Source organism: Miscanthus floridulus, chromosome 18, assembly GCF_019320115.1.
Source record: "Miscanthus floridulus cultivar M001 chromosome 18, ASM1932011v1, whole genome shotgun sequence".
NCBI classification, from domain to species: domain Eukaryota; kingdom Viridiplantae; phylum Streptophyta; class Magnoliopsida; order Poales; family Poaceae; genus Miscanthus; species Miscanthus floridulus.
The window spans coordinates 111280138-111289527 of NC_089597.1; the positions used below are offsets into that span (position 1 = coordinate 111280138).

At 44.8% G+C, this 9390-nt stretch overlaps 1 pseudogene; it reads left to right on the forward strand.

The window, feature by feature from the left end:
* The first annotated feature begins 443 nt into the window (after positions 1-443).
* LOC136520252 (protein STRUBBELIG-RECEPTOR FAMILY 3-like) lies at positions 444-8006 on the forward strand (annotated as a pseudogene).
* Positions 8007-9390: the final 1384 nt, after the last annotated feature.

Below are 9390 nucleotides of genomic sequence, written 5' to 3' on the forward strand. Positions count from 1 at the left end.
GTGAAACTGCGTGCCTCGTCATCACTCGTCAGAAACCAGATGAGACGTACGAGCAGCCGGCCGGCCAGCCGCTAGCGGGCCAGGACAGGAGGAAACGAGACGAATAGGAAACAAAACCCGGCGAGGACAGCTATGGCTGCTATGCCCACGAGGCCACGAGGGCGAGCGGGCAGCGCGCCGCAGGCCGCGACCGCGACCGCGACATCCGTCCGTCGTCCACGCGCAGGCGGGCGCACATGTTGCCGCCGAGGACCAGCTAGGGCTAGCTAGCCAGCCAGCCGCGACCACGGCATCGGCATCCCCGGAGTCCCCCCCGCCTCGTCACCCGGCCCCGCCAGGCGCCACAGCGTGAGCCGACGCGCCCAATCATCAAAACAAATCCCACCCCACGCAGTAAACAAAACAAATCCCACCCCCGTGCCGTGTCTCGGGCAACGACGAGGCAAGCGAGCCCACCTTTTCTACGCCCGCTGCTGCGTTGCGTTGCGTTGCGTTGCGTGCTCCCCTCCTCCCCTGCCTGGTGCCTGCTAGGCTTGCCGCGCGCTACTTGCCTTGCCAGTTGCGTCGCTGCTCGTCCCAGTCCCACACCACACCACCCCAACCATCTCCTCTGTCTCCGCCTCGTCGCTTCCGTCCACTCCTCCTCCACCCTTCCTCCCCTCCCCCATTGCTCCAAGCGCGGCGGATCTGCGCGACCGGCGGCGGCCTCCGCGCGTCGTCTGAGCGGTTGCGATCCGAGGCGCGGCGACCACGCCCGAATGGTGTGATCGCTCGACCCCGTTGGGAATTGGGTTGGGAGCGAGGCCATGCAGCGGGCTCCGGAGCGCCGCCGCGGCGCCGGGGCGCTCCTGCTGCTGGTGCTGGTCGCATTGGCGGCCGCGCCGAGGCTCGTGCGCGCGGTCACCGACGCTGCTGATGGTACGCTCATGGCTCGTGCTTCCCCCTCCCCTCCCCTCCCCTCCCCTCCCCGCCTTGCCCCGCTCTGCTCTGCTCTGCTCGCAGCGAGTTGGTTCCGTGGACTACCGCTTCGCCATCGCCGCCGCTCGTGCTAGCTGGCTCGATCGCGCGCTGGTTTGGGGGGTTTTGCGTGCGCGGGTGGGTTGTTCCGGCCTTGTCGGTGGTACTGTACTGCGAAGCGAAGCATCCAGCCACCCAAGCAGGGGGATCGGATTGATTCTGTGCGGTGCTGGCGTACTGTGCAGCTGTGTGTGCCGCTAGGGAGCGGCGATTCGCGTTGCTCTCGCACTTTTCTTTCTCGCCTGCCCGCCCACCTGTAGTTAAGGATATGTGCGGTGAAATTATGTCGGTGCCGGCGCTGCTGTGGTGTGTGTGTGTGTGGTGACAAAGTGAGGAATGATGAGGGCCTCTGCTTTTGCGGATCACTACAACTTCGTCTCGACTCCGTGGTCGAACCCGACATCCGAGCTCGCTCGCTCGCCCGACTGTCAAGTTTTGTCATCAAACCTGCAATCTCGTGTCTGCTTGCTACTGCTAGTGCGGGGCGGCTGTAATTTGGATCGCTTGGTGTTTTTTCATTCTGTTGGTTTGTACCACGCGGGCCGTCCCTCTTCGCCTGGGATAACGAAAGGGACTTTTCAGGCGTTGTCGAAACAAGCTGCCTCTGTCCTCTGCGCCTGTCTTATCTCTTATGACAGCAATGACAGACGTGGATGGGCTGCTCGCATGTTGGATCCGTCGGATATTGATAACATGCAGATGCAGCAGAAAATGATGGTTTGCTAATTATGTTAGCCGTACTAGTAGCAGGATTGTTTGTTAATTACGCTATCAGTACAATACAAACAGCACGGGACCATTAACCATACTATACTACTTGTGTTAATTGTCACATTGATGGTACTGCAGGTAGTGCACTTAGTGAGGGGCTGAGGGCCCTACTCATTTTGGGATCCTAGGATAGTAGTCTAATTGACAATGATATTGATTAGTGTTGTAGTTGGTTAATTAGTCAATTATTAAGTATTGAGGTGGGATCATGTTCCTAGAATTATTGAACTTACATATGCTTTGAAAGTGCAAAATCTTCTTTTATACGCTGTTTTCAGGTCAGGTGTTGTGCAATGCAGGCAGTGTCGATTCTTTTTCTAAGGGTTACTCAATGCTAATTGCTTCTTCATGCATTCTTTTATCATCTGCAGTCTCTGCCATAAATGGACTGTACATTTCACTGGGATCACCACCTCTTCCTGGATGGACTGGAAATGGTGGAGACCCCTGTGGTGAGAGCTGGCAGGGTGTTGTGTGTACCGGCTCTTCAATAACTGGAATGTATGTCAGGTTCTTCATTGCATCTCCTTTTATCTATTATATTTGTTTTACTTTTCACCATTGTCAACTCACTGTTTCTAGAACCATGAATGCTGCAAACCTGGGAGGACAGCTGGGAAGTTTAGGAAACTTCGCTTCCATCACCAGCATGTAAGGATGTTCACATTAATTTGTTACTCATTATTTGAGGTTTTTCGTTATATCCTTGTGCCATGATCAACACTATGATGCAGTCTGAATTAGAATATTCTCTACAGGTTGAGTTTATGCCCTCTTCATATACAGGTTGAGTGTCTGACCAATAACTTTATTTTATCTATAGAGATCTTAGCAACAATAATATTGGTGGAACCATACCGGAGGACCTACCTGTTACATTGCAGAGTCTGTATGTTCATGGATCATTTCTGCAGTCCCTTTTAGCCTTTGAGACCATTAATTTCATGGAATGATCTATGTTTTCTCTTGCTACAGTTTCCTCTCTGCTAATCAACTTACTGGAAGCATCCCAAGTTCACTGTCAAAAACTCGGAAACTTAACAGCCATGTAATCCCCCCCCCCCCCCCCCCCCCCCCCCCCGATATGCAAGATCTTATTCATGCTAGTTTGGTCTGTAAACCACATGCTGTGTGATCCTTGTTTTCACAGGTCAGTCAACGGCAACAGTCTAAATGGAGACCTACCACCAGACGCTTTTGATTCACTCAATAGACTTGTAAATTTGTAAGATGTGTCCTGTTTCCTACATTCACTCATTGGACTTGTAAATTTGTAAAACATATGTGTGCAGATGTGGACCAATATGATGTCTTGATCGACTGACCATACCATCCGCACTTGCTTTACAGGGATATTTCTTCGAACAACTTGACTGGCGTGTTACCATCTTCAATGAAAAGCTTGGCATCTTTGACTTCATTGTAAGTTTTCTTCTTTTGTGGCCTTTGTTATGTTATTTTCCTATCCTTTTTCCCCAAACTTATTTCCTTCTTCTCCACCTCTTCTATGATAGGCACATGCAAGATAATCAACTGTCTGGGACCCTTAACGTCTTGCAGGATCTCCCACTGAAAGACTTGTAATACCTCCATCTCATAGCTCTTGTCCATAGTTGTTCTGTTACATTTGTATTGATAATTGAAGGCATGCCATTTATCATTACCTTCTCAGTTGCATAATATGTCGAGTTTTCCCTAATGTATATGGTATTGCAATACGGTTAGTTCATTTAACAAATTTAACAAACTATCTCTTGCTGCCTTCTCGTAGTATGTTGCACTTGCACTTCTCTCATGTGCCGTTCGCTAATATCTGGAGGTAATGATATCTCGATAGGGTTTTCTTCTTTAGAGAAAGCAACTCATGCTTCATTTACCATGATCTTGCAAATGAGCACTTAATCAGCACTAAGGAAGCATTAAGCAGTTCACGTCAAGCTCTGCATTCATGCAATACAGCTTCTCAGCTCTTATAATTGAAATGAATTACTAAAAACACATATAGCTCTGACCTCTTATATTGAAAACATTACTTTGATCATTGACTGTTTGCATTTTTTAAAATATACTTTCCTGACTTTGAACAGGAACATAGAAAATAATCTTTTTTCTGGACCGGTGCCTGTGAGTTTACTTAACATACCGAACTTCAAGTGAGATACCTTCTTCCTTTCACGTTTACCTTAATCAGCCTCATTAAATCTCCACTCTGTTGTCTGTAGCAATGCTATTCCATCTATTAGACAAGTATATAATTATTAGTTAGATAAGTTATCTATGACTTGTTAAGCGACTAATAGTATATCATCACAGAAAGGACGGGAATCCATTCAATACCAGCACAGCCCCATCTGCATCTCCGCCTTCAACAGGACCAGCACCAACAGGACCAAAACCAGCTCCAACGCCAACACCAGCACCTACCACTTCAAATTCAACGCCCCCAGCACCAGCACCCCCATCTCCTTCGAGAGTTCCTCCCCCCACCTAAAACAACCCCAAGCTCTTCTGAAGGATCAACTACCCGAGACAGCACTTCATCATCTAGTAAACACAATGCATCAACCCTCAAGATTGTTGGATCTGTTCTTGCCGGAGTAGTGCTGTTTATTATCATAGTCCTCTTAGTATTATTTTGTCTATCCAAGTACCAAGAGAGACAGTCAAGGTATGATCATAATAGAAGTCAGCTGGCAAGGGTGCATCATAGGGTTGAACCACAAATCAAGACACCTCCAGTGCAACAAAGCAATGATGTTAAAAAAGGTAAACCTTTCATCCCAGTATTATATAGCTTGTTGTTTATTTTTGGTGTTCATGTAATTGGTTTATTTGATAGGTCCAGGTGAGGCACTTGATAGGAGGGGCCATGAACTAAACTCATCCGCGGCAGGTATAAAGTCTTTGTGACAAAGTGCATCTAAGTTATATTCACCAACTACAAATGTCTGAAAGTTTGCGTGCTATTGTTTACAGCTCTCCAAAAAAAGTCTCCCGAAAACCAAAAGGAGCACATAATTAACTTTGATCGAACAGATTCAGATCTGTTTCCTGTTTCTCTACCACCACCCCCCTCCTCCACCGCCATTACCCCCAATTGAAAGAGTTGTTGCAAATCCCATTGTTCCACCAGAAAAGCGATATAGTCCTCCAACAAAGACAAGTAGCCCGACTTCTGCCACACCGTTCTCTGTTGCATCTCTTCAGCAATATACAAATAGTTTCAGAGAGGAGAATGTGATAAGAGAGAGTAGATTAGGAAGGGTTTACCTAGCAGAGCTTCCTGATGGCAAGGTACGAACTAAGTATTACCTGTCTTGATGAAAGAGCAGTCATTATGCTCAGGATTCAGTTCAAATATTAAGCTAGTATTATTGTATTTTGTGTAGTTATTGGAGGTTATGAAGATTGACAATGCTAATGGAAGAATATCAGTAGATGATTTCCTAGAACAGGTTGAATGTATCTCAGATATCAAGCATCCTAACATTCTTGAGTTAGTCGGATACTGTGCTGAATATGGGCAGAGGTTACTCGTGTACAATCACTTCAGCAGAATGACACTAGATGATGCCCTTCATGATGGAGAGGATACTGAAAGTGCACTGTCATGGAATGCCCGCCTTCAGGTTGCTCTTGGTTCAGGAAAAGCCTTAGAGTAAGTGAAATTATTATTCTATTATCAGTATAATAATCCACATATGGTGTTCTTTAAAGCAGTTGAGCTTTCTGTCAATTTATTTTCAAATTAACTTTTACTGCAGGTATCTCCATGATAACTTCGAACCTCCAATTGTGCACCAGAATTTTGAACCAGCTAATGTGCTCCTTGATAAAAAGTTCTCAGTGTGTGTTGCTGAATGTGGACTGGCAGAATTGATGCCATCAAGTTCAGTCACTCAGGTAAGCTATAATATTGATGTAGATGTTTCATGTTTTTAGAACACCTAAAAATGGGGATAATGCAATCATGGTTCTATTTACATCTTTTCGTCATGTCCAGTCTGTTTGAATTGCTCACATTACTATGGCTGAAGTATCTCAAAATTAGAATATCATCTTGAATTCTTGATCCACAGGTGTTAGTGGTTAACATTGTTATCACTTATCAGGCTTAACATTTACTTGTTCACTGTAGGATAGTTTGTGTTGACAAGCCAGGGATTTCCCATGTTGTAAATTGTAATCAACTTAGCTACTGCAATTACCTATTGCAACATTTCTATCTTCTCAATGTTTTTCAACAAGGACATTTTAATCCTTTAGCTATTCTGTTGTTCATAGCTAATATGCTTTACTGATGGTGGGTGCAAAGACCCTGTGGAACCTCTAGCGCTAGGTCTAGTGGCTGTGGCTGTGATAGATGTTAATCTCGGTGAATGTAATCAAAAGACTAACCCCACTGTGGATTTGGCATGTAATTAAACCGCTTTCTATTAATGCAATGACACACAGTTCTCCTGCGTGTTCAAGAAAAAAAATTGAAAGGCCTGGAGCAGAGTAACTGAATGTTCATGGCAAAAAATCATGTAATATATGCAACTAAGGTCTGAACAATGGGGATGATGGTATGGTGATAATATATCCACTTCTCTAGCAACTCCTTGTAGTTCAGCTGAGTAACCATATCCTGACTGACATAGATCTATGTCAGGTTCTGGCTCAACTTGTTACAAAATGGTACATTGGACATGGCCCTTTGGTTTGAACTTGGAAGCGACTAAATTCTGATTTACCGAAAGATGTTGATTACCTTGTCTGCTCATAGTTGATGCTTAATGCTTTCCTAGTCTCATCACAAATGATTGGCTTAGTTTGTTTCATGTTGCTGAAAATGCATCTTCTTATGCTGAAGGGCAGAAATTGCAAGTGTACTCACAGCTGTTGTTTATTCATTACAGCTGTCAGGTCGGATGCGTTCATTACTGAACTACGAAGCACCTGAGTTCCAGGATTCTGGGGTCGTTTCAGAAAGGGGTGATGTCTACAGCTTTGGTGTAGTGATGCTGGAACTTCTTACTGGGCGTAAACCGTATGATAGGTAAGGGGTTACTGAAAGCAAAAGGCCTAAGCTTAACCAGTATCTTTTCCTAGTCGTTTCAGATATTTTTTGTTCAGTACAAAAGAAGTTAGAAATGGCTTTCTGGTTGACATACCCGTTTTATGTGAAAATACACAGTTCACGCCCTCGTCATGAGCAACATCTTGTTAGATGGGCCAGTTGTCAGCTTCATGACATTGAATCCCTGTCCAAGATGGTGGACCCATCTATACGTGGACAATGTTCTGAGAAAGCATTGTCACGTTTTGCTGACATAATCAGCCGCTGTATCCAGGTAATTCAAATTTGCTTTCTTCTTCGTCCTTTCATTGTAGTTTGCAATATCTAAGTGGCATGTTCCATAAGATTATTTGCACAAAGCGTATAGGATCAAGAGATCATGTGTCTGATCTGATCTGAATCTTTCATAATGCAGCGGCAGCCAGAGTTCAGGCCACCAATGTCTGAAATTGTACAAGACCTAGCTAGACTTGTAAATGCTACTGGTGAGGAATCAGAGTAACAAAAAAAAACATGGAGGGCATACAATACAAACCTCGTGACCAAGTTGCGTGTTGTACAAAATTTTGGGAAGATAATTGTCTTGCCACAATCTGAGGAGAATATTGTGAAGATGTATTTTCCTCAGAGAGCATTCCACACTAACTCATGTCAAATTGGAATTTCATTTACACATGGCTGGACAGTGGAGGTGCAGCCATTTGTGCACCTGGTTGTTGATGATCAAATCCATGTAATTTTTTGCAGACATGATATTATATATGTAGCAAGACCCTGAATTCTTGTAACTAATAGTCAGGAATTCGTTAAATTGGTTACTCTAAAGCTAGTCATTTACTTATTCGCCTGTTTATCATGTTGGATGGATCTACTCTCAGCAGTCAATGAAAAACTGTTCAGCCTTTTACTGCGTGAAGAGAGTAGAGATGATTTGGTTACTGCTGTAAAACTCAGTGGCGTTCTCCTTCCAATTCTTGCCTGCTGATGTTTATCTGTGGATCTATTCCGGCAATGCTGAAAAACAAATGTAGTGTGAATTTTGTTCATAGTGCGTAGTATGTATCAAGATATAAAATTATGCATCGTGACTCATGAAGACGTTCAATTTTCCAGCTGGCTGCTCCAGGTCTCCTTCGCCGCATATGTTCTTGCTGACACAATCAGGTACGCATCGTGACCCATGAGTTTAATTCCTCAGCAAGTTTCCAAGAATATTATGGTTTACATGATTACGTCTTGAAGTAGACCGTAGATGTTGGTTGCGTCTGAGACTTACTCTTTGGTTTGTATGGACCGGCTACTTCTGCTTCCCGGTCTGTCGATTCTTTCATGGCATCTTGTGGTTGAGGTTGACGGTAGCCTTTCATGGTCTCCGGTGGATGTTGCGGTCTCTGTCGATTCCTCCTCGCGTGAGTTGTCCGTTTATAGGTGTGTTTTGCACCTTGCTTACAAGGTAAAGCCGTGATAAAAATTTGAACTTGTAGTTTGGCGACTTGATTCATACTTGCTTCTACTTTTCCTCCATTTGGGAAAACCACACGATTATTACTGATTTTTGTTTTCGCAAAACTCTGAAACAGTATGCATCTGTTGATGCCGATTCGGGTCAGGTACCCGTAAGGAGCAAGGACTAATGTTCCGGGCTGCAAACGACCAAAACGCATAGCGGAGGGAGATCTAAACGAGAAGGCCTATCAGCTGTGATTTTTGTTTTCATAAAACTCCGATCCAGTATGCATCTGTTGATGCTGATTCGAACCGCATACCGGTAAGGGCTAGATGACTGCAAACGGCTAAAGCACATAGCAGAGGGAGGTCTAAACGATGAGGTCGATTAACACACATAGCGGAGGTCTGAATGGCGAGGCTGACCAACAGGTTGCCGGAGCCAATTAACGCTCGTTCTTTCGCCGATAAATCCACAAACGCCTTCTCGGAAGACTCGTTGGAGTCGAGACCTACAACGGGGTGCCCTAAAATCGGCGATGACATCTAAAACGTCCACAAATCCCATCGAGAGACACGCTAGAAGTTGGAAGAGATAAGGAGTGAAAAAATAGTAGGTATAGGTAGATTGATAAAAGGACTGATTGTGTAGTTGGATATTTTAATTGGACGTATATCCCATATTTTATATAGAGTAGGAATAGTCTCATCTCGTTGAAAAATCGATGTGGTATAATTTTATATCATGGAGTTTCTCTTGAATCGGGTTAAAACTGGTGGGACCAATTCTAAAAATGGTCTAGGCCCGATTCAATATTAACAGCATCAAAGTTTACCATCATTAGAGCTGCGAACTCCGTCAGGACAGCGAGAGTTCGCATCTGCCCAGCCACAAGATGCTTGCAGTATTCAGTGCCTCGTGGACACATAGGTCTGAGAACTGCGACGTTTTTTTTTTTGACAACATGAGAACGGCGACGTTGGTTTGGAGCTGGGGTTGGCGATCATGTCATGTGGTTGGCACAAGTTGCACATTTTTCTGAGAGTCAAGACAAGACGGATGCTTAAATTAAAGCCTTAAACCATGGCTGGGG